This window comes from Podarcis pityusensis (assembly GCF_964106645.2).
Source record: "Podarcis pityusensis genome assembly, chromosome: 7".
NCBI classification, from domain to species: domain Eukaryota; kingdom Metazoa; phylum Chordata; class Lepidosauria; order Squamata; family Lacertidae; genus Podarcis; species Podarcis pityusensis.
Window position 1 is genome coordinate 78,897,992 of NC_138031.1, and position 26,901 is coordinate 78,924,892.

At 40.4% G+C, this 26,901-nt stretch overlaps 1 long non-coding RNA gene across 2 annotated transcripts; it reads right to left on the bottom strand.

The window, feature by feature from the left end:
• Nucleotides 1–1,144: 1,144 nt before the first annotated feature.
• Nucleotides 1,145–25,467, bottom strand: LOC308482194. Of its 2 annotated transcripts, XR_013989136.1 has the most exons (4): nt 25,441–25,467; nt 12,156–12,290; nt 11,883–11,956; nt 1,145–1,183 (listed from the first exon to the last, which is right to left on the bottom strand). It is a non-coding gene; the product is annotated as an uncharacterized lncRNA (long non-coding RNA). The 2 variants fall into 2 exon arrangements; XR_013989137.1 differs by lacking the exon at nt 25,441–25,467 and having other exon boundaries at nt 12,156–12,398.
• Between the last annotated feature and the right edge of the window lie 1,434 nt (nt 25,468–26,901).

Genomic DNA, 26,901 nt, shown 5'->3' on the forward strand with positions numbered 1-26,901 from the left:
ATGATAAAAAGAAGACAGTCCCAACCCCTCTCATTCATGTAGATACAGTGATACCTTGGTTTACAACCATAATCTGTTCCAGAGGTCTGGTTGAAACCAAAACAGGTTGTAACCCAAGGTGCGCTTTCGCCAATGGGGCCTCCCCCCCCCCAAATTGGTTGTAATTCTAAAAAGGGGTGGGTTTGTAATCCCAAAAAAGAGACACGGGTGGTGCTGTGGGTTAAACCACAGAGCCTAGGACTTGTCGATCTGAAGGTTGGCGGTTCAAATCCCTGTGATGGGGTGAGCTCCCGTTGCTCGGTCCCTGCTCCTGCCAACCTAGCAGTTCAAAAGCACGTCAAAGTGCAAGTAGATAAATAGGTACCGCTCCGACGGGAAGGTAAACGGTGTTTCCGTGCACTGCTCTGGTTTGCCAGAAGCAGTTTAGTCATGCTGGCCACATGACCCGGAAGCTGTACGCCTGCTCCCTCGGCCAGTAAAGCGAGATGAGCGCCGCAACCCCAGAGTCGGCCACAACTGGACCTAACGGTCAGGGGTCCCTTTACCTTTCTTTAATCCCCCCAAAAAGGGACACACACTTCCGGGTTTGACGTGGTTGTAATCCAAAGCGGTTGTAATCCAAAATGGTTGCAAACCAAGTTACCACTGTATCTGTAAACTCCTTTCTCAGAATTCTTGGCCAGTAAACCTCCATCATGTTCAGCTGAAATAAGTTAACAGTAATACACTTTGCAAATGTGTGGTTTTTTTGAAAGAAGGGATAAATAAATACCAATGAGGACAACTTTGTTGAAAATAAATATAGTCCCGATAGCGAAATAAAACTGAGGAAGGTAAGGTGGGCAGGGTCCAGGGCTATGCGCATTGTTTTGTGATGCCAACATCACGTTTGTCTTGACATAGCACATGAAAGTAAAACATGGTGTTCTTTGAAGATCCAGTGCTTTTTTCTTTTTAAAAATGTTTAGGGGTACTCTCATTTTGACTCAAGAAAATCCCCATTTTATAGTTCAAATCAGGAAAAATAAATACAGTAAATGGACAAAAGTACAAAGATTCACAAAATGTCAGGGGTATTGCATACCACTGTGCCCCCCCCCCCCCGAAAAAAAGCACTGCATAGATCTATCCTACCACTGGGGCTGCCTGTCCAATTTCCACTGTCATTTCCCCTCTTGGGAGCCTGCAATGAAGAATGAAAAAGGGATGACAGACTGAGAAGATCATATCAAAGCTTACATGGTACCACTTCATACTGCACTTGGGAGTCTTGCATTTTAGAATGCTAACCCACCCACCCAAAAACCCTTGTCCATAGAAAACTAGCAAGCCAGAGAGAAGAGAGAGACTTGGTAAAACAGTCAGATGAAGAGGTTGTTGCGTGCCAAAGTCAGAGGTGGATTTAGGGGAGTGAGACCAGCTTACTTGCCTCAGGGGCACCACGAGGGGCTCTGAAACTATGATTGGAATGGACCCCAATAAATGGGGGCGCGCCAAATTTTGGTGTTGCACAGAGCACTGCAGAAATTTGAGACTCGAAGGTCCACTACTCCAAAAGTCCGGCATGTAATGCCCTAAGAGAGAATATTATGAAAATGATATACAGGTGGTACATAACCCCAGTCAAGCTCGCAAAAATCTATCATTTGCCCGATAATAAATGTTGGAAGTGTAAAGAAACTGAAGGTACATTTTTTCATCTTTGGTGGACATGCCCAAACATTAAGGCTTTCTGGGAAATGATATATAATGAATTAAAAAAGGTATTCAAATATACCTTTCCCAAGAAACCAGAGGCCTTTCTCCTGGGCATAGTCGGCCAAATGGTGATAAAAAAGGATAGAACTTTCTTTATGTATGCAACAACAGCAGCAAGAATACTCATTGCAAAGTATTGGAAGACACAAGAGCTTCCCACACTGGAGGAATGGCAGATGAAACTGATGGACTATATGGAACTGGCGGAAATGACTGGTAGAATCCGTGATCAGGGAGAAGAGTCGGTGGAGGAAGATTGGAAGAAATTCAAAGACTATCTGCAGAAACATTGCAAAATTAAAGAATGTTAGAGTGATGTTGGATTAAAAATAAGTGGCTTCCAGCTGTTTAGGATTTAAAATTATGGATAGATTAAGATTAAGGATTAGGATTAAAAAAGTTTAAGGAAATGGAAATTTGGTTTTTAAAAGGTAAAATTTTAATGTTATATTATATTAAGAGTTAAGATTGGGATTAAAAAAAGAGGGAAAGAAATTGCTGGACAAACAATTTGAACTGGAATACAAAAGAGGGAGGTACGAGGAGGTCCAGAAAATAAGTAAATTTAAAAATGGAGACGAAAAGGTGATATTGTTTTTAATTGTTCTACTTTCTTTTTTGTCTTTTGTTTTCTTGTTTCTTTATTTTTTTCTTTCTTTTAGATTATGTATTGTATATTTTGAATTGTGTATTTCTTTTTTATGTTTTATGTTTAATCTTTTATTGAAACTTTAATAAATATCATTTTTTTTAAAAAAAAAAAAGTCCGTGCCATTTCTTATCACAAGTTTAGCTGGAAGTTTGCTGAGCAGGAAGAGGGATATCCAGCACCATATGCAGTTTGGCCCCTGGGGAAATTGTCTACCTCAGGTCGTCTCAAGATGCCGTAGCTGAAAAGTGTAACCTCTGGCAGAAGAAGACATAGCATAGGTCAGCTCCTCCACATGCAACTGCTGGGTGACCTTGGGCTAGTCACACTTCTCTCTGAAGTCTCTCAGCCTCACTCACCTCAAAGAGTGTTTGTTGTGGGGGAGGAAGGGAAAAGGAGATTGTTAGCCACTTTGAGACTCCTTCTTGTTGTTGTTTAGTCGTTTAGTCGTGTCCGACTCTACGTGACCCCATGGACCAGAGCACGCCAGGCACTTCTGTCTTCCACTGCCTCCCGCAGTTTGGTCAAACTCATGCTGGCAGCTTCGAGAACACTGTCCAATCATCTCGTCCTCTGTCGTCCCCTTCTCCTTGTGCCCTCCATCTTTCCCAACATCAGGGTCTTTTCCAGAGAGTCTTCTCTTCTCATGAGGTGGCCAAAGTATTGGAGCCTCAGCTTCAGGATCTGTCCTTCCAGTGAGCACTCAGGGCTGATTTCCTTAAGAACTGAGAGGTTTGTTCTTCTTGCCGTCCATGGGACTCTCAAGAGTCTCCTCCAGCACCAGAATTCAAAAGCATCAATTCTTTGGTGATCAGCCTTCTTTATGGTCCAGCTCTCACTTCCATACATCACTACTGGGAAAACCATACCTTTTACTATATGGACCTTTGTTGGCAAGGTGATGTCTCTACTTTTTAAGATGCTGTCTAGGTTGAGACTCCTTAGGGTAGTGATAAAGTGGGATATCAAATCTTCTTCTTCCCTAACATGGTGACCTCCAGATGTTGTTAGACACCAGCTTCCTACAGTTCCACCTGGCAGGGCCAATGGTCAGGAATTTTTGGAGTTGCAGTCCAGAACATGTGGAAGGCATCAGGCTGAGGAAGATTGACACAGGACATCTTTCCTCCTTTGGCTCTATTTAGGTATGCAAGTACACACAGGCATCCCACTTCAGTACATCAAGCATCCCACTCCAAAGTTATTTATGGTTATCTCTTTGTTTCGCCGGGGATGTGCAATTAAGCAATCTTGCTCTATTCTTGCTTCCTGAACATTAAAAAGTGATTTAAAAACGCTAACTGGGATTGGCCTCATCCAACTCTCACTGATTGCACAGAGAGACTGCAGTGGGAGTAGTGACACATCCTGTTGAGTAGCTTTGCAAAATGTGGTTACCAGATGTAAGCAAATATTTGTAAATGCAAGGAAAACAACCGTAGAAACATAGAAACTTAGAAACTACCAAGTATCAGGGATTGGCTGGATGAAGAGGAGGCACCAGCTCGGGAAACCCCTAGGGAAGCCTCAGAGGAGGAAGGCTTAGAGCCTGGAGAGTGGCGATGGGACACTCAGGACAGGTCAGAGGATGAAGGGAGAGCAGAATGGTCGGAGGCCGAAGAAGCAACAAGTTTCACTGAGAGAGAAAAGCCAGATGCAGAAGACAACGCCGACTCAGGACAAGAAGTTGAGGAGGGGCCAGAGGCTGCAGAAGCATCCACAAAGCTTGCTTTTCCAATAATGATAATAATAATAATTCATTTTCTATACCCCATCCATCTGGCTGGGTTTCCCCAGCCACCCTGGGCAGCTCCAGAGATAATATTAAAAACATGAGAAAACATCGAACATTAAAAACTTCCCTAAGCAGGACTGCCTTCAGATGTCTTCTAAAAGTCAGATAGTTGTTTATTTCCTTGACATCCGAAGGGAGGGCATTCCACAGGGTGGGTGCCACCACCTAGAAGGCCCTCTGCCTGGTTCCCTGTAACCTCACGTCTCACAGTGAGGGAACTGCCAGAAGGCCCTTGGCGCTGGACCTCAGTGTCTGGGCTGAACAATGTGGGTGGAGATGCTCCTTCAGGTATACTGGGCCAAGGCCATTTAGGGCTTTAAAGGTCAGCACCAACACTTTCCTACTGTAGTAAGCTTGCATCTCCATTGTATCCAAGGTCACAGAGAGCTTGGCCCTTCCCTGATATAGTTTAAGGTTGCTTGGGAGACACCCAACTGGGGAGGAGACTTAGTGGGAAGTAGAAGGCAAAGACCTTCAGTCCTTGGGGGAGCCAGTCCTGTTTGTAGGCATTGCTGCCTAGTATGCTGTTTTCTGGAATAAAGAGCTAACTTCTCTGCATCTTGAGTGCTGACCTGCATCTGAACCAGCCCTGACACCAAGGTAAATGCTGTAGATTAAAATATACCTTTTTTAAAAAAAAAGAAACGCTACCATAATTTTGAGATAATTTATAATTGCATGGCCTTGCCTTTTCAACTGGTCAAGGCCTTGTTCAGCTTGCTCTAATCAAACCCAGCAGTGGGTCTTATCTTCCATATAAATCAATGCAAATTACTATCCATCTTGACTAAACTAATTTTCAAGGCAGCAGGGAATGAGCAGAAATTGTCTTGAGTTGCTTCCATTAAAGCTTTCCTCCCCATTCTTCAAAACTTTGTTTCCAAAGGGATCTTTCCCTATTTGCCCAGATGAATCTATTCTACACATCTTTTCAATTTCTTATTCCCCAATATGGCTTCTTCTTTTCAGAACAGGTTCTCTAAAGATGTTTCTTGTAACACCCCCTGCTTGTGCCTACCATTGTTGATTTCACAATCGTTTCAAGATTCTTCTTTCCCTGCTCCTTAAATTCACTTAAGAAAGGGTAGTCTCCTTTCCACCGAAGAGTCCTGCAGGGATTCTCTACACAGCAATTCTCTTAGATCATGTTTCTGATCTAGGTCCTTTAAAGAAATGAGCAATAATGTACTCTTATGCTTTATCTATTCATTTGACTGAAGGAAAAAATCAACCCTAGCTGTACCAAAAGTCCATTTTCCATTGCACCATGTGGTACATAGTAAAGTGGTCATTGGATACTGAAGTAGTCATGGTGAAGAGATTTGAATGATTTACAGTGCATTATGGGGTTGGTAGGTAATAATAGTACTAATAATCATCATCATCATAGTACATCGTTATATTGATGATGGTTGTACCGACATTTCCCCTTTTCTATTTGCCCCAGAATAAGCTCCAAGATAGATTACAAAACTCCAAGTCAAAAACGTTTAAAGCAAGTTCAAAATCAACATTAAACAACAACAAAGCCTCTGTATGCAGTCATCACAATGCAAATGCAAAGCATTCCATCAAACTCCTTAAATCAACTTAAAAGAACTCAGCCAGGCAGGGGAACAGCCTTCTAAAACTGGAAAGTCGGAATCACCTTCCAATATGTCTGAAGAAATTTCCCAGAAAATTCACAAAAAGTTGGCTTTGCATACCGAGATTCTGTTTAGCTGACATAGCCAGCTGTTTCTAAACCAATCTTTCATTACTCTTTGCGTATACAGGTACCCAAGCCACCCCTCAAATAACTCACAACACACACATAATTTTTGTTTAAGGTTTTGGCATAATTTTGGCCACAACTTTATTGAAATACATAAATGTGAGTGGTTGCTTAGGCATCGGTTAAGACTATCTGTCCCCCCGCCTGGGGACAGAACTGACTTCCGGACACCAACGAAAGTCTGCAAGGGAAAGCAATATTGGGGAGAAATGGAGCTGAGGCACAGACCCTCACCTCTCCCCACATGCTCCCCAGGGCTTGCCGGCCCTAGCCCCATTCCAGGGATTCGGACGAAAAGATGGCAAGCCCCAGGATTCCTTTAACGGAATTCCCTTTCTACAGCAACCATGGAGGGGCAGGCCCAGCCAATCCTAACCCCTCCTCCAACCGATTGATAACCAATGCCTAACCGCAACCTTACAAGTTGTGACAATTTGCTATGCAGTAGGCAAAAACCAAATGGCCCAGCCAATCGGCCAGATGGACAAAATTCCTACCAGGTCCCTGCCCCAGCGGCAGACGACCCCATGACAGGCATAGCAAGGTCAACGCAAACCCATAAAATTAGGGTTGGACGGGTGGGCGGGTGATCCGTTGCATGCAGCGAAAGAGAATGCTCAAGCTGCAAGCACAGGATTAAAAATATCCGATCCCTCCTACCAAATTGCAACATAGAATTTACCCCAGCAACCCAGCCACAGGTCAGCTTAGTAACCCTGCCTAGCAACAGAGGGGTGGCGTGGCAGACCCCACCGCAACACGTGCTCTCCATGAGGGAGAACACGCTTTATAGGAAGCTATTAAAGCTAGTGTCCATCCTCACATTCATTAATTCCTTAAATCTGTGTGAAGGAGTAACTTCTTTAATCTAGTTCCAGAATCATGAGACAAGGTAGAAGGCTTATCCACTCTCCTGAGTAGCAGGAATGGGGAGCTCACTGCTCTCCAAGATGTTGCTAAACTACAAGTCCCACCATCCTTGGCTACTGGCCGTGATGACTGGGTCTGATGAGATTTGGAATCCCAAAAACATCTGGAGAGCCATGGGTTCCCCACCTCACCTCAACCACTATTGTGAGGTTGATAGCTGGCCAAACCATTTTTGGACTATTAAAAGCTGCACATGCTCTGTTTTCAGAATGTATCGCTTATTCAATAAGGAACGTAAAGCCAGCCCATTCCTAAATGATAAGGGAAGCTAGGAAGCGCTGCAGAGCAACAGAGCCTGAGAGGGGGGGGGATGATGATAATAATAGCAGGAAAAAATGCTAAATCATTGCCACGTAATAGCGAAATAAATTTTGTTGTGCTTCAAATTTGATTTATTCATTGGCAGCACAGAACAGCTCCTGCTTGCTTGTCAAATTTAACAGCATTTTTACTTCTGACACATCCGAATATGTACCATATCGTTTCATGATGTATCTGCAAAACCCGTCTCTGGCTTCCTGTTGATGAATTTAACAACGGCCTGCCTTGAGAAGATACAGGAAAAGAAAAGAGAAACTAATGTGCCATGCCGAGTCAAACTTTCAAACAAATGAACACACTAATCACTAACGAGATGGTTTGCTCTTCCAGTCCAAGAATAAAATCTGCTGAGTCACTGGTGTACAGTGCTGGGCTTCAGCTGGGTCCATAGGGGGGTCACACGGCAGCTAAAAAAGCCAATGCAATTCTGGGCTGCATCGATAGGAGTATAGCATCTAGATCAAGGGAAGTAATAGTGCCAACTGTATTCTGCTCTGGTCAGACCTCACCTGGAGTACTGTGTCCAGTTCTGGGCACCACAGTTCAAGAAGGACACTGACAAACTGGAACGTGTCCAGAGGAGGGCAACCAAAATGGTCAAAGGCCTGGAAACGATGCCTTATGAGGAACGGCTAAGGGAGCTGGGCATGTTTAGCCTGGAGAAGAGGAGGTTAAGGGGTGATATGATAGCCAAGTTCAAATATATAAAAGGATGTCACATAGAAGAGGGAGAAAGGTTGTTTTCTGCTGCTCCAGAGAAGCGGACACGGAGCAATGGATCCAAACTACAAGAAAGAAGATTCCACCTAAACATTAGGAAGAACTTCCTGACAATAAGAGCTGTTCGACAGTGGAATTTGCTGCCAAGGAGTGTGGTGGAGTCTCCTTCTTTGGAGGTCTTTAAACAGAGGCTTGACAACCATATGTCAGGAGTGCTCTGATGGTGTTTCCTGCTTGGCAGGGGGTTGGACTCGATGGCTCTTGTGGTCTCTTCCAACTCTATGATTCTATGATTCTATGATTCTATCCCATAATGCCTCAGTTGCACCAGCAACACTATTGCTCCATACTATTTCGTCTGTGTCTCTTTACAAGAGGATAAAATTTACAGGGGAAGCTTTTAATTACTCTTTGAAGGGAAGGCAAAAACCATAAAGGAAGAAGAGAAGAGAAGAAAATTTGAGGAAAATTAAGAGGTGGAAAACAGGAACATAGAGTTTAAAAATATGCATAGTGATTCCATGTTGCAGGTATGGTTAAACCCCCTCCCTGAAAAGGTAGAAGGAAGCTCCAAATATCAGTCCTAGGTATGGGCCAATCTGTTTCTGATTTTTCAAATCTTAAAGCCAGTTCTCCACATTTCTACACGAATCAGTGGCCACCAGCCAAATCTCACCCACCCAGGTCTCAGTGATACAGACCAGATCTGCCTCCCCATCCATAATCAGATCATGGATGAAGGAGGTCTTGTTCAGAGCCGGCCTAGCATTTAGCAACAGCAGCTGCAGACCCAAGAGCTAGCTGATGGGACAACCGCAATTCTGCAAGTTGGAGGAGAGGCTAACACGGTACAGTCACTAACTGCCTTGTGCTATGTGCCCCTTACCCGGCCTGCCGCACCCGTTTTATAACTTGCCTTGCCCAGAATCACTGCAATTGGGGTCGCCCCAGTTCTCCCCAGCTCCCCGCTTCCCAGCTCCTCTCTTCCCATAATTTAATAACTATTTTGAACATTTTGAACAATTAGGGCAGTAATAACAACAACAGAACCCCTGTAAACAATACCCCAACCAAAGAGTCTCTTCAGCCACCTTCGCTTTTGTAGCTGGAGTCAGTCCAGGCCCTCCCCTCCCAGGTCAGGTGTAAAAGGCCTGCAAGGCAGCAAGCAGGTTTTCCAGGTCTCACAACCAAGACAGTCTCTTAGAAAAATGAGTTAGAAAAAAACAAATATTCTGTTAGAAAAAAGATTCCAATCTGACCTCTCCCATATTGTGGGAGTTATATGAACCTTCCTCACCTGAATTGTGAGGTCGTTCTGTCCTAAAAAGGTGTATTATGTAACTTTTCTAAGGGTGCAAATCAGCTCATAATCTAATCCTCTTTTTATAATTATAACATATCCATCACCATTTCCTTCAGCAGTGCATTCCACTTCTCACTGAAGAATGCTGCTGATGCAGCTACTAATTTTTTTTATTATCATTATTATATGTTGTCGTTATACGTGATCTGCTTCCCACTGATCTCAGATAACATGGAAGGTAATAAAAGGCAAGGCAGTATTTAAAATATTTTGACACTCTATCGTTCCCTAAATCTTATTTTTATTTCATCTGTATTCTTTTAAGCATTCCATAAAAATCAGTGAGACTGGCTCATAATAAAAAATTGGCAAGGTTCTGGGACGTATGGATACATAACTAACAGCTACCAGCATTGTTATATTTGTAACAAGCAAATAATTGATTTCAGATTTTTTTTATTTTTAAGAAGAAAGCTTAGAGGAAACAGCCACTCCAAAAAATCATTCATCAAAAATTTTGGAACAAGACGGAGATAGATTGAAATTGCAGAGTTTTGAAAAACTAAAAAACAAAGTGCGAGACTGGCTTCATTATTATCAGATAATGGAGGTATTTAAATTGGACAGGAAAATTGGCTTCCAGGTGGAAAGATCCAAATTAGAAACAGAATTGTTAGAACCCAAAACTAAGAATTTGTCAAGAATGTATAACTTGCTGCTGAAATGGAATACTCAGGATGAAACGGTAAAATCGGCTATGATTAAATGGGCACAGGACGTTGGACATAACATTATGTTTGCTGACTGGGAACAGTTATGGACCACAGGTATGAAATTTACGGCATGTAATGCCTTAAGAGAGAATATTATGAAAATGATATACAGGTGGTACATAACCCCAGTCAAGCTTGCGAAAATCTATCACTTGCCCGATAACAAATGTTGGAAATGTAAAGAAATTGAAGGTACATTTTTTCACCTTTGGTGGACGTGCCTAAAGATTAAGGCTTTCTGGGAAATGATATATAATGAATTAAAAAAGGTATTTAAGTATACCTTCCCTAAGAAACCAGAGGCCTTTCTCCTGGGCATAGTCGGCCAAATGGTGTTAAAAAAGGATAGAACTTTCTTTATGTATGCAACAACAGCAGCAAGAATACTCTTCGCAAAGTATTGGAAGACACAAGAACTTCCCACGCTGGAGGAATGGCAGATGAAACTTATGGACTATATGGAATTGGCAGAAATGACTGGTAGAATCCGTGACCAGGGAGAAGAGTTGATGGAGGAAGATTGGAAGAAATTCAAAGACTATCTTCAGAAACACTGCAAAATTAAGGAATGTTAGAGTGATGTTGGACTGAAAACAAGTGGTTTCCAGCTGTACAGGTTAGACTAAGATTAAAGATTAAGATTAAAGATGTTTAAAGAAATGGAAATTTGATATTAAGAGGGAAAATTTTAATGGTATATGATATTAAGACCAAGGATTAGGTTTAAAGAAGTTGAAGCTATATACTTTAATATCTCATCAAACTAAAGATTGGGATTAAAAAAGTGGAAAAGAAACTGCTGGACAAATAATTTGGATTGGAATACAAAAGAGGGAGGTATGAGGAAGTCCAGAAAATAAGCAACTAAATAACGGAAATGAAACAGAGATATTGTTTTTAATTGTTATGTTTTTTGTATTTTTATTGTTGAAATTTTGCTTTTGTTTTCTTGTTTTTTGTGTTTTTGTTATATGTATTGTGTATGTTTTTCTTTTATTTCTTTGTTGTTTAAAACTTTAATAAAAATTATTTTAAAAAAACAAACAAACAAAAAATCATTCATCAAGATAATAAACTGTTAATTAAATTTCTTTCAGGAAGTGCATATTTTTAAAATTCTCAAGCAGATGAGTGAAAAATCACAGAACTGATATTAGCTACACCCAGTTTACAACCAGGATGTCATTCTCAAAGTTGAAGCTTACCGTTTTCAAAAACCAGAGTAGATTCACATCAGTAACATGGTGACCTTTTAAAAAGTTGCATCCTGTTGAGATGTTCTGGGGATGTAACGATTGGGTAATTGGATAATGAACTATCTAGCTCATTGACAACATAATCTCTCCTCTCTGTTTAAAAAATGAGGAATGATTGTTTTCAACCTCAGTAAGCTTTTGTGTGGGTGCACAGGTTAGATTTGGTTAAGTAATTGATTAAGATATTCAGGAAGTTTATTCATAATCTTTTTACACATGTGGGGTCATAAATGACCCAATAAATAAACCTATCTCATTTAATGCTCCTTCTGTAATAAGCAAGTTGGTTGTTCTGTGCGGTTTCAACACCCCCATCCAATATAGAGTGTATGTTGATATCAATATAAAGACACTGATTGGATTACTTACACCCCAATTGAAGTGAATATTTATTAAATATTATTTACATTTTATTTGAATAGGCAGAAATGAAACATTGAAATCTGAGACATTGTCTAAAGCGCAGAATTGTGACAAACCTATTTGGACTTTGTGACCTCTTGGCTCCACTGTTTGCAAACACACACACACACACACACACCATAGCTATGTATCTTCCTACCACCTGAGGATAACTCTTCCTGAATCTGACTACAGTGGTACCTTGGTTCTCAAACTTAATGCGTTCCAGAAGTCTGTTCCAAAACCAAAGCGTTCCAAAACCAAGGAGTGTTTTCCTATAGAAAATAATGCAAAACGGATTAATCCGTACCATACTTTTAAAAACAACCCCCCAAACAGCAATTTAACATGCATTTTACTATCTTATGAGACCACCTATCCATAAAATGAAAGCAATAAACAATGTAATGTACTATGAAATAAATAAAACAGTATTGTAGATGATAAAAATAAAAATTATTTTTTTCTTCTTACCTGCACTGGTGATAGTCATTGTTTGGATGGGGGGCTTTTATCCATTTCCGCAGTCACACAATCAATCAATCAATCAATCAATCAGTAGCTGAACTGGGATTCACACGGTCACAAAAACAAATTGCCTGAAAAAGCCTCAAAACAAAAAACGCAAAATAAATAGCAAAAACAAAAGCACCAAATATAAGCTCCAAATATCACCTCAGAACACTGCAATAGGAAACAGAAGGCTTGAATTACAATGGGGGGGGGGCGCAAATTAGCGGTGCAACAGGAAAACACAGGGGGACTCAAAATGGAGCATGTTCAGCTTCCAAGAAAAGTTTGAAAACCGGAACACCTACTTCCGGTTTTGCAGCATTCGGGTTCTAAGTTGTTCGTGAACAAAGCTGTTAAAAAACTGAGGTACCACTGTAGTCCTTAAAAGCTTAAGTTTTAAGGTGTCACAGAACTCTTGGTTGTTATTCCTTTTTTGGTCTAATTTTTATTAAGTTTTTCTATTTTCTATTTTAAAATATTCATTTGAACAACCTTAAAATATCAATGACTTCCCTTCTTCTCCTTCCATGGTTCAATTTGCATGCCACAGATCCCTGCATATTTTACATAAACTAAACCATTCAGTATTCCATTTTTACATCCATCAAAACTTACTTACACTGTTGAATTTATCTTAATGCTGCCAACGTTTTCAAATCTACAAAATTTTCACCTATATATTCATTAAACATTTTCCAATCTTCTTTAAAAGTATATTCTTCTTGTTCTCTTATTCTATAAGTCTGCCAGCTGCGCATATTCCATCAGTTTAGGTTGCCATTCTTATTTAGTTGGGACCTCACTCGTTTTCCATTTTTGGGCTAACAAAACATGGGCCGCAATAGTGGCATACATAAATAGTCTTTTTTGACACCTGGGAATTTCCATCTGAATTATCCCCAACAAAAAGGACTCTGGTTTTTTTGGAAAAGTACTTTAAAACATTTTTTTTCATTCAACAGTTTAGGAATTACTTCTTTCGGAACCTTTGCTTTTTAAACCTAAAAAGAAATTAAAATAAAATGGCAGAATATTAGTACTGGAAAATCTTTAGCTGAAATCACTTAAGTATATGCTTATGGTTTATGATATACATGCATTTCCAGGGCAGTTCCTGAAAAACTACATTTGATAGAAAGTATCTTTGAATGTAACTTTGGAAATAATAATAATAATAACATTAAAGCCTTTTATGTTGAATCTTTTAGAAAAGTATTTTAACAACTTTTTGCCCCAAGCTAAGAAAGATTACTTCAGTTTCCTTGGGAGAAAGATATATTATTCTCCATCTTTCATGAGTATTGGCATATTACTCTGATGTCATCCTTGAGTATTCTGCTGCAGTTATTGACTTTTCAAAGCCACTTTAAAAATATTTCCTTTGAGGAAAATGCCAGCCTATAAATAATTGCTTGCACATTTACTATGTCTTAAAGAAACATTTAAGATAGTAAAATGTTTAAATTACCCTTTAAAACCACCAATGCACCTGATAGAGAAGAACGCTAATGATCCTCCTGTAATCAAAACTGGAGTCAGCTAGAGTTTCCTGTACCCTCTAATAAAGGGCAGTCATTTGGACAAGTGCCCACCAGAGTTACATCTACATCATATGCCCCAGAAGGACGGATATCTATAGTTGAATTTGAGATAGGGCTAAATTCAGTCAAAAAGACACGGAGCCTAGGGCTTGCCGATCAGAAGGTCGGCAGTTCAAATCCCCACAACTGGGTGAGCTCCCGTTGCTCTGTCCCTGCTCCTGCCAGCCTAGCAGTTTGAAAGCACGCCAGCGCAATTAGATAAATAGGTACCGCTCCAGCGGGAAGGTAAATGGCATTTTGGTGCACTGCTCTGGTTTCGCCAGAAGCGGCTTAGTCATGCTGGCCACATGACCCAGAAAAACTGTCTGCGGACAAACACCGGCTCCTTCGGCCTGTAAAGCGAGATGAGCGCCGCAACCCCGGAGTCATTTGTGAACTGTCAGGGGTCCTTTACCTTTACCTTTTAAAATTCAGTAGAATACACAGACACTGCCCGATGCCACATAGTAAAAAAAAAAAAAAAAGGCCATGGGAAGGCTGATTTGAAAATTCAGCAGTGAGGGTAATAATAGCTACACATTGAAAAGTGAGTATATACCCACTAGATTGGACTGGATACTAAAACTGACAGAATATGCGGAGCTAGACTATTTATCAGAAAGAACTAAAGATAAATCCAAACAGGAGTTTATCTCAAATAGGAATTGTTTTAAGGAATATTTAAAAAGTAATTGTTGCCATCTGAAAAGGGTAACAGCCTTTGAATAATTTCTGTAGACAATGAATATAAAAGGAACATCGACATAAAAGACAATACTGTTAATAAAAAGACAATAAATATAGGCAAAAAGTTTATTAGTACAAAATGGAAGAGACGGGAAGTCATTTGTTTATGAAGAATATTATGATTTTAAAATTACATCTGCTTTTCTTTTTCTATTTGTGTATAGTAATATATGTTGACTTGAGAATGATGACAATAATAATAATGATGAATACATTTTGAAAACAAAGAATGTGTATAATGGTAAGAGGTAAAGCTATGATGTTAGCAATAAAGAAAATTTAAAAAGAAAAAAAAGAAAATTCAGTTTACATGAATAGTAGTGTATTCAGCATCAGAAGCTAATGAGCAAAAAACAAACACAGTAACTAGCATAAAGAACCCATTTCCATATATATATACATACACACACACACACACACACACCTGTGTGTGTGTGTGTGTGTGTGTGTATTGCTTTAAGGCCAAACACAAAACAAGAATTAATATATGTTCAATATTCCATCTATAAACATTTTTAAACCGTAAGGCTACACTGATGTAAACAATCAATTCCATTCATACCACATAGTGACAGGAATGCACTGCGTGGAAGTTAGAGATGCACAAGGATTTTATTCAATCTGCTTTTTTTTAAAAGCAATCTGACCTGATCTACACTATCCAGAATAACAGGCAGTTCAGAAGATGGTTACCTTCAGTTTTTTCACTTTTCTTATTTTTATGCCACATTTCTCGGCCACGTGGGCTCTTGGCCAAGTAGTTTTAATGTTGTGGTGTTTAGAGACTTAGTGTGTGGGGGGGGGGTATGCATAAAGGTTTACAGTGGTACCTCAGGTTAAGTACTTAATTCGTTCTGGAGGTCCGTTCCTAACCTGAAACTGTTCTTAACCTGAAGCACCACTTTCGCTAATGGGGCCTCCTGCTGCTGCCGCGCCGCCGGAGCACAATTTCTGTTCTCATCCTGAAGCAAAGTTCTTAACCTGAGGTACTATTTCTGGGTTAGTGGAGTCTGTAACCTGAAGCGTATGTAACCCGAGGTACCACTGTACATGCAACAGCAATAACCTGACGCACCAGGTCCAAGCAGCCCCAATCTCTGTATGAAGATCCTAAGCATTATGATAAGGTATTCTGAATATTAATATCCAAAGAGAAGTTACTATGCAGATGTATTTTGGAACAATCTCTATAGCACTTCAATTAACTGCAACTCCAGTGATTAAGTGCTAACTGTGCTACTTAGCTTCTACTAGTTAAAGTCTATATTTAACTTCTCATCACAAAATAATTCTCAGTGTCCCTGATTAAACTTATAATGCCCTTGAAAAGGGGATTAGGAGAGGAAACACTAAGGTGAAAATGGACTGTCTGGCAAATGTGTTGAAGATTATATAACAGTTTTTCTTTCTTTCTTTCTTTCTTTCTTTCTTTCTTTCTTCCTTCCTTCCTTCCTTCCTTCCTTCCTTCCTTCCTTCCTTCCTTTCTTTTTCTAATGGAAGAATCACAGTTCTTTTCTATGGATAACTAGTCTCTATAAGCTAAGCCAGTGAAGAAGCCAATGTGATAAACAAGGTGACCAAGGCTGGGGGGGGGGGGCGGGAGTCATACGCCAGTGTAATCAATAAGCAGATGCAGACACAGATTTATTAGAAGTAAAAAAGCAGAGACATCACCTTGCCAACAAAGGTCCATATAGTTAAAGCCATGGTTTTCCCAGTAGTGATGTATGGAAGTGAGAGCTAGAACATAAAGAAGGCTGATTGCCGAATAATTGATGCTTTTGAATTATGGTGCTGGAGGAGACTCTTGAGAGTCCCATGGACTGCAAGAAGATCAAACCTATCCATTCTTAAGGAAATCAGCCCTGAGTGCTCACTGGAAGGACAGGTCGTGAAGCTGAGGCTCCAATACTTTGGCCACCTCATGAGAAGAGAAGACTCCCTGGAAAAGACCCTGGTGTTGGGAACGATTGAGGGCACAAGGAGAAGGGGACGACAGAGGACGAGATGGTTGGACAGTGTTCTCGAAGCTACCAGCATGAGTTTGACCAAACTGTGGGAGGCAGTGGAAGACAGGAGTGCCTGGCGTGCTCTGGTCCATGGGGTCACGAAGAGTCGGACATGACTAAACGACTAAACAACAACAACAACAACAATATCATATGGGCACCCAAAGTGTTCCAAGCTCTATAGAGATCTTTACTGCTGAAGTGGAAAGTCCTATCCATGCATACAAATAAATGCTTTATAAGTTTAAAGTAGGGAGGGAACTGTCGGGAGCTCAGCCTACTTCCGGGGGCGGCGCGAACGGCAATGGCGGTCCTCTTCTGAATGGGAGAGGAGGCTCCACAGACAACGGGTCGTCCGCTACGGCGAAGCGGAGACCCACTCCGGAAAACCACAGGCAGCAAGAGCCTGTGGTCTTGAGGCTCGGTGGGCGCCTTAAGTGACCCTCCAAACGCTAAAGGAACTCCGTAAGGGGCTCCGGAGCGTGGAGGGGGGTTGCGGCGCTGAGAGCTGTTTCACAGTCTGCGGAGCGAAGCCGCGCTGCTGCTGCCGGTGAGCGCTGATCCCTTTTCCTGTCAAAATTCGGATTCGGACGAAAAGCAACTTACTCGTGAGTAAAGACTGAATCACTTGAAATTAGAGACTTTAAATCAAAAAATCTGAATTTGCTTGAACTTGGCTGAAAGCGGAGAGACGTGGAAACAGGAAGTCCGTCTTCCGCTGCCATTGAACTTGAAAAAAGCAACTAGTTGGAGGAGTGGGGGCTGAAAGAAAGAGATTTTAAACTTTACAGATCTAAGCACCCACTGAACCTGCAACCTAAAGTAAAGATCCTAAGTTAAAGATTTGGAATAATTTGGAATTATTATTTGCACTTGACTTTCCTCCTTTTATTGGATTACAATCAAAAGGTGAAACCCAGGGTCCGGAGCTGCCTGAGCTTTGAGAGACTGAGCTGTCAGTACTGCAGATTTGGATATTGTATATTGGAACTTGCAACAATCTGAGGGTATTGAGACCTTTTAATTTGAAACATTCTTTTTGGAGACAAATAAGCACTGTCTGTAACAAAGTGATTATTTATTAACTCTGCTAAATATTTGTATCTGAAGGTTCCTGGATACTAAACTAGACTCTGAAAGACATTTTAAGCTCCCTCTAGAGGATTGGATTAAAACAGTGACTTTACATTTACATTTACTTTCGATTCCCTTGTTGTTTGCTTGCTCTGGGCCTTTCTATTCCCATGGGAATAACTCAGTGTGACCTTGACTGATAGATAACGTTGGAATGAGTGGCACAAGAAGAAGAGGAAGAGTTAGACAAACAACTTTAACAACTCTAACCTCAGCCTCGCAGACACGCAGATCATCTGTACCTACTTTGCCCTCAGAAGTAGAAGTAGAAGAAGTTGCCTCGTTACAGGCAAAAGAGGGAGAGGGTGAAGTAGAGCAGTTACAATTGGAAGATATGGCCTCAGGAGCATCTGTTTCTGTTTTAGACAAAATCTTTGAAAAATTGGAGGCTTTGGACAAGAAAGTAGATGTGCAATCAGCAAAGATTGACAAAAATACAGAATGCCTAAATAAATTAACTATACAAGTGGTACAGAATACACAAGCAATTGGACAGTTAACGGAGGCCACAGCAGAAAATCGGAAATTGGCTGAGGATACCAGACAAAAATTGGAAAATTTAGAACAAGAGGTAAGACCACTCACTAAACAAGTTGGGGAACATCAGATCTATCTTTCTATGATAGAACTGCGAAATCGTGAGAATAATTTGAGGATTAGATCACTACAAGAGGCAGAAGAAGGAAATCTAGCTGAGTTTTTGACCAAAGAATTCTCCAAGTTCTGGAATTTGGAAGAAAAGGACTTTAAAATTGTGTCAGCTTTCAGACTTGGAAGATTTACAAAGAAGGAGAGGCCCAGAGACTGTTTGATAACATTGAGATCAAAGGAGGAAAGGGATAAGATTTTGGGCCTACACTACGGAAAGTCACTGGAGGTTTTGGACAGAAGAATTGAAATTTACAAAGATATTCCAAGACAACTGTTGGATCTTAGAGCCGCCTACTCTGAACTTGCCAAACTACTAAGGAGCAACGCAATTCCATTTAGGTGGGAATTTCCCCAAGGAATATCTTTTACCTTTAGAGGGAGAAAGGTCAAAATTAGAACATTGGAAGAGAGAGACAAATTTTTGTCTACACACGGAGAGGACCTTCAAAAAGAAATTGAACTACCTTCCGGGCCTGGGGCAACGCCAGCACCAACACCAGCACCTGGGGAACCTGAAGACCCAGAGAAGATACCACCCCTGGAGAAATAACCAGATCAATTCAGGATGTCTCTGCAATTGTTGAGTTGGAATATTAATGGTTGTAACATTCCGGAAAAAAGGAAGAAAATATTTCATATATTAAAAAAAGAACAATTGGACATTATTTGTTTACAAGAAACACATGTGACGAGGCTCCACAGAAAAGTGTTAATAAATAAAAGATTGGGCCAGGAATTTGTATCGTCGGATAAAGTTAAGAAGAGAGGCGTGGTGATATATGCAAAAGAGAGCCTGTCACCCAAATTCTTATTTAAAGATGAACATGGAAGAATTTTGGCTATTGAGATACAATATCAAGGAGAGAAACTGTTGATATTAGGAATCTATGCACCTAATGAAGGGAAATCGGAATTTTACAAGAAGCTGCAGGAGACAATGCTGGATTATCTGGACTACAACAACATCATAATGATGGGAGATATGAATGGGGTCGTATCAACTAACATGGACAAGTCACAAAGTCAAAATGTTACAAAAGACGGCAGACTACCTAAAACCTTTTTTGAAATGACAGACAATATGGATTTGATTGATGTTTGGAGGACAAAGAACCCACTAGGAAGAGAGGGAACATTCTTTTCTGAAGCCCAACTGACCTGGACAAGAATCGACTAAATATGGATTTCTAGAGGCCTGGCACCTAAGGTCAGAAAAGTGGAAATCTGCCCAAAGACCTGTTCCGACCATAATGGAGTAAAGATGGATATGACACTATTACCAACTGGATCCTTTAGATGGAAGATGAATGACAATTTGTTCAGAGATCAGGAAATTACTAAGAAGGCCCAAAAAGTTTTGAAGGATTATTTTGAGATAAATATGAATACTACGGTGGAAAAAAGAATCGTCTGGGACGCAAGTAAAGCTGTAATGAGGGGATTCTTGATACAACAGAATGCAGTAAAGAAAAGAACACAAAATGAGAAAAAAGATAAGATCCTGGATAAAATAAAAGAATTAGAGAAGAAATTAAGAGTGAACCCGAAGTCACAGCCAACTCTGAGAGAAATTAAACTTTATCAAACACAATATTCTAAACTGATAAATCAGGAAATCGAATGGAAGGTTAAACTAATGAAACAAAAAACGTTTGAGTCGGCAAATAAATGTGGAAAACTGCTAGCTTGGCAGTTGAAGAGAAGACAAAGATTAAATACGGTTACAAACTTAGAGATTGAAGGAAAAAACATTCAGAATCCAGTGGACATCAGAAAGTGTTTCCAGAGATACTTCAAAAAACTATATACCCAAGGGCCGCAAGACGAAGCTGAGATTAAACAATTTTTGGCAAAAAATGGACTATCCAAATTGTCACAAGAAAATAGGACAATCCTGAATTCTAAAATAACACGACAGGAGATTGAACAAGCCATTCAGAACATGCAACTTGGCAAATCTCCAGGGCCAGATGGGCTGACCTCCAAGTACTATAAGACATTAAAAGACTATTTGATACAACCTTTGATGGAGGTCAGCAATGAAATTATGGAGGGGAAGAGGGCACCGGAGTCGTGGAAGGAAGCGTTTATCACATTAATACCAAAGACGGAAGCTGAAAAGACACAACTTAAGAACTACCGTCCCATCTCCCTTTTAAATGTGGATTACAAAATATTTGCAGACATTTTGGCAAGTAGATTTAAAAAAGTTTTAAATGAAGTAATCCATAAGGACCAGGCAGGCTTTCTCCCAGGTAGACATTTGTTTGCTAATACAAGGAACATTATTGATATCTTGGAACTGTTGCAAACAGATATAAACACAAAAGCAGTTTTAATCTTTATAGATGCGGAGAAGGCCTTTGACAACATCTCCTGGAAATTTATGATGGGAAATTTAAAAGAGATGGGAGTGGGACGGGGTTTTGAGAATGGGATTGAGGCGATATATTCAGAGCAGAAAGCTAAACTGATAGTCAATAATGTGGTTACAGAAGAGTTTAAAATTGAAAAAGGAACTCGACAAGGTTGCCCTATCTCCCCTTTGTTATTTATTTCGGTTCTGGAAGTGCTATTGAATATGATTAGAGGGGATCGGTTGGTGGAAGGAATTCAGGTCGGACAGAAACAATACAAATTAAAAGCTTTTGCAGATGACCTGGTTTTGACCTTGCAGAAGCCAGAGCCTAGTACGAAAAGAGTATTACAACTGATTAATGACTTTGGTCGGGTGGCTGGATTTAAATTAAATAAACAGAAAACTAAGGTTTTGGGAAAAAATTTGACTGATACAGAGTCAGAACGGTTTCAGAATGAGACGGAACTTAATGTGGTTAAAAAAGTAAAATACCTAGGGGTAAACATAACAGCAAAAAATCTAAGTCTATTTAAGGACAACTATGAAAAATGCTGGACAGAAATTAAGAGAGACTTAGATAGTTGGTCAAAATTGAAACTTTCTTTGTTAGGCCGAATTGCTGCTATCAAGATGAATGTATTGCCAAGGATGTTGTTTTTATTTCAAACACTTCAGGTTTTGGACAAAACGGAGTACTTTCAGAAGTGGCAGAGAGATATTTCTAAGTTTGTCTGGCAGGGCAAAAAGCCCAGAATTAAGTTTAAGATATTAACTGATGCAAAACAAAGAGGGGGCTTTGCCCTGCCAGACTTAAAGTTGTATTATGAAGCCGCAGCGTTCTGCTGGCTAAAAGACTGGCTACTTCTTGAAGACACTGATGTGTTAGATTTGGAAGGGTTTAACAATGCTTTTGGATGGCATGCATATTTATGGTATGACAAGGTTAAAGCAAATAAGGCCTTTAAGAACCATATTGTCAGAAAATCACTGTTTAATGTCTGGACAAAATATAAAGACTTGCTGGAAAATAAAACACCAAGGTGGCTTTCACCTTTGGAAGCCAAGGCCCGAAAAAGACCCAATATGGAGGCTAAATGGCCAAAATATTGGGAAATACTAGAAAAGGATGGAGATAACTGGAAATTGCAGAGTTTGGAGAAAATGAAAGACAAAGTGCGAGACTGGTTACATTACGCTCAGATTAAAGAAGTTTTTAAAAATGACAAGAAACTAGGGTTCCAGGTGGAGAAATCGAAACTAGAAACAGAATTGTTAGAACCAAAGACTAAGGTACTTTCAAGGATGTATAACTTGCTGTTAAAATGGAATACACAAGATGAAACGGTTAAATCGGCTATGATAAGGTGGGCACAGGACATTGGGTATAATATCATGTTTGAGGACTGGGAAAGGTTGTGGAGTATTGGATTGAAATTTACTGCATGTAACGCTTTGAAAGAAAATGTAATGAAAATGATTTATAGATGGTATATGACCCCAGTCAAACTTGCAAAAATTTACCACCTGACTGACAATAAGTGTTGGAAATGTAAAGAGTGTGAGGGAACGTTCTTCCACCTCTGGTGGACTTGCCCTAAAGTGAAGGCGTTCTGGGAAATGATTTATAATGAATTGAAAAAGGTATTTAAATATACCTTCACTAAGAAACCAGAGGCTTTCCTTTTGGGTATTGTCGGCCAAGGGGTGGTAAAGAAGGACCAGACATTTTTTATGTATGCAACAACAGCAGCAAGGATACTTCTCGCAAAACACTGGAAAACTCAAGATCTACCCACACTGGAAGAATGGCAGATGCAACTGATAGACTACATGGAACTGGCTGAGATGACCGGCAGAATTCGTGACCTGGGAGAAGAGAGGATTGAGGAGGATTGGAAGAAATTTAAGAATTATTTACAAAAATATTGTAATTTGAGTGAATGCTAAACAGGATGCTAGATCAAAATAACTGAGCACCACTAAATTTAGAGGATTTTAAGAAAACAAGTAAGATTGTGAAAATATAACTCCTTTTGAGAACTAGAAGATTATGAAACATAGAAGGGATATAAGAATGTAAATAAGATAATAAATTGCTGACAAAATGTTATAACGATGAAAGTGGGAGCGGGAGATGTGAGGAAGTCCAAAGAAAATGTGAAATTATGTTAAGATAAATGTTACATTGTTTATTATGTTCATTTCTATTGTAAAACCCAATAAATTCTTTAAAAAAAAAAAAAAAGCAGAGACATCACCTTGCCAACAAAGGTCCATATAGTTAAAGCCATGGTTTTCCCAGTAGTGATGTATGGAAGTGAGAGCTAGAACATAAAGAAGGCTGATTGCCGAATAATTGATGCTTTTGAATTATGGTGCTGGAGGAGACTCTTGAGAGTCCCATGGACTGCAAGAAGATCAAACCTATCCATTCTTAAGGAAATCAGCCCTGAGTGCTCACTGGAAGGACAGGTCGTGAAGCTGAGGCTCCAATACTTTGGCCACCTCATGAGAAGAGAAGACTCCCTGGAAAAGACCCTGGTGTTGGGAAAGATTGAGGGCACAAGGAGAAGGGGACGACAGAGGACGAGATGGTTGGACAGTGTTCTCGAAGCTACCAGCATGAGTTTGACCAAACTGTGGGAGGCAGTGGAAGACAGGAGTGCCTGGCGTGCTCTGGTCCATGGGGTCACGAAGAGTCGGACATGACTAAACGACTAAACAACAACAACAACAACAATATCATATGGGCACCCAAAGTGTTCCAAGCTCTATAGAGATCTTTACTGCTGAAGTGGAAAGTCCTATCCATGCATACAAATAAATGCTTTATAAGTTTAAAGTAGGGAGGGAACTGTCGGGAGCTCAGCCTACTTCCGAGTAGGACCCTGGCAGAGACTGGCATGTTTTCTCCCTCCTGGTCTTTTGTTGGGGAGCTTCAAAAGCTTTCTTCAGCCCAAACATCACAGCGACTGATGCCAAGAGACATCGGCACACTTAGGGATCCGCAGAGTCTGCGCAGTTCGCGTGACAGACCTCAGCAACTCAGCATTTTGGCTAATCTACTTTATTTACATATAAACACACACGGAGCACTGCAACATGGCTCCCTCTGTCTCTAGCATCAGACAGCAAAGAGAAAAGGAAAGAGGACAATAGTCCCACTTCACGGAACACAGTAACACAAACATCCTGTCTCCGTCACTTCCCACTCTGTGGAGTCAAAACATATACCGTCATGGGATAGACAAAAATCCCATGACTGCAATCACGGAGCGGGAATTCTAACAGGAACAGGGGCGCATGAAAGCCCCACCCCCAACATTCTCACACATATTGGCTCCACTTCCAACATTTGCATGATGAGGACAAAAATCTGTGTTATCAGGGTTCCTGATCATGGGTAGCTTCTAAGCATATTCACTCAAACACACTTAGAATGCCTTTTCAGTCTTTTGGACTGAATGTAAGAATGGTGCAGTAGATCTGACAATATGCTGGGACACTGGGGACAGCTCCTGCCTCCTCTCCACTTCAAACTCATATGACTAGGTCTAGAGTTTTGCAAGAGCTGCATTTAGGATTCCCAACCTGTGCTTGCAATATTCTTGGGAAGGGTCAGGTTTGGTACTTGGACTGGAGAGACTATGTGAACCAGCCTTGAGAGGAAACTAAATGGATTGCTGAACAGGATAATTAAAGAACATTTATGCAATGCTATTAAAGGTAATGGATGTGTGGATGTTTAGAAAAAATCATCCAAGCCCTTTACTTTGCCATTGCTAACCTTGTTTGCATGTTGCCTGACATATGTGCCCATCTGAATTGAACCAAAGTGTAGTTTTCTCTAAGTAATGAATCCAGATGTGAATGTGGAAGGTAAAGTGTTGGACACCTTAAGCATGTTAAAAATTTAATCAAATGCTAAAATACATCTCCTTCTTCCAACACAATATTTCTTACAGAAGAAGAAAATCCCAATTCTATTGAACTTGAAACTCAAATTTCAGATTCAGCATCAGGCATACACATAAGCAGTTTGTATTCATGATTTTGAATTGGATAAACATAAAATCAACATTGTGCCACTAATAAGAGTTTTCCAGCACAGTGGTACCTCAGGTTACATATGCTTCAGGTAACATACGCTTCAGGTTACAGACTCTGCTAACCCAGAAATAGTACCTCAGGTTAAGAACTTTGCTTCAGGATGAGAACAGAAATCGTGCTCCGGCGCAGCAGCAGCAGGAGGTCCCATTAGCTAAAGTGGTGCTTCAGGTTAAGAACGGACCTCCGGAACGAATTAAGTACATAGAATCTCCAGTTTCTGGTTTGTTCTCTCTCCCTGCCCCCGGCATCATAGAGTTACCGTATATATGTATTATGACAAGCCTTTCTGTTACGAATGAATGACTCTTCAGTAGGAAAGAATTATCAACAAGATAATGAGTCATTTGCTGCTTTTTCTGATTACACTGCTTTGTGCTACAGGTGTGAGAGCACAGCTGGCATTTAGAGAAAAATCAAAGCTCACTTTACATAAAAAGAATAGACTGATCGATGCATTAGCTTTTGTGCCCTTTGACGGAAAGCAAACCAGCATAAAAATCCATGTCAAATAAAATTTTAAAAGTTGCCAGTCAGACCTCAATGATAAGAAAACAATGATAAGAAAACCAATACTGAAGTGATGGAGTTCATTGTGACTGTTTTACAAATGCTAATAATAATAATAATAATAATAATAATAATAATAATAATAATACCTGGACACGCACACCCCTACCCTCATGGGAGATGATGTATTTATTCATGTGGTTCTGTTGTTATGTTTAATGTTCTTGCTTTTGTTCTACTCTGTTCTGCTGTTATAAACAAGTGGAATTGTCACATGTGAGGTCTGAGGGTTCTGGGCTATTGTTGCTAAGGGAACTGGAATATTTGGAGTGTGGCAGCTGGAGGGCAGTTAAGCCAGTAGAGTAGAGGAGAGGAGAGGAGTAAACGCTTAACTGGTGTAGTGTGTGGAGAACATCTGGGTAATGGGAGTTCTTGGAGTAGCCCTGGCCTCTGGCAAAGATGGAGCCAAACAATGACATGTGATAAAATGGCTGCTAGGAGCATTTCAGTGTCAAGGAGCAGCAAGGGAACATTGCCTCAGGAAACACCAGGACAACACCATGGCATTGAAAGGGTCTTGACAAGGAAAATAAGATTACAGCATCATGTATTACATGCTATAAATTGTGAAATGGCTATTAATGCCATTGCATGCTGTCTACTAAATACTGTCAGAAAAGTAACAAGGCAATTCTAGTGGTCTATTCAAAAGCAAGTCCAATTGAGTTCATTGGGGCTTCCTCCCAGATAAATGTGAATAGGATCACAATTTAACTACTGTTGCACACCAGTTGCCAAATATTGTAACATAGTATCTACTGTTCCATGTTAGTTCCCAGGTACAGTGGTACCTTGGGTTACAAACATCTCGGGTTACAGACTCCTCTAACCCGAAAGTAGTACCTCGGGTTAAGAACTTTACCTCAGGATGAGGGCAGAAATCGTGCAGTGGCAGTGGGAGGCCCCATTAGCTAAAGTGGTACCTCAGATTAAGAACGGTTTCAGGTTAAGAACAGACCTCTGGAACGAATTACGTTCGTAACTAGAGGTACCACTGTACTGTCAAATACAGTCGTACCTTGGTTCTCGAAGGGAATCCTTTCCAGAAGTCCATTCAACTTCCAAAAAAATTCGAAAACCAAGGTGTGGCTTCCAATTGGCTGCAGGAGCTTCCTGGACTCAGTCGGAAGCTGCGGCAGACATTCAGCTTCCAAAAAAAGTTCACAAACTGGAATACTCACTTCCGGGCTTGCGGCGTTCAGAAGCCAAAACGTTCGAGTTGCAGGGCATTCAAAAACCAGGGTACGACTGTACAGAGTTTCACAGTGTGGTGACTGTCAAATATCATCAATTTTAAAATGTCAGTATTGAAATCAGGGAATAGTGGTTCAAAATGCAAATAATTCAGGAGAAACTGGGGAGCAAATATTGTTTCCATTTTAGCTAGGGTATAAAACCCAAAGGGAGGCTTCTGATCTTTGTGGAGAAAGTAGCTAGTTAAATGAATGGGTTTGAAATACTCTGCGAAGAGTTTGGATTTGATATCCCACTTTGTCACTACCCAGAGGAGTCTCAAAGCAGCTAACATTCTCCTTTCCCTTCCACCCCCA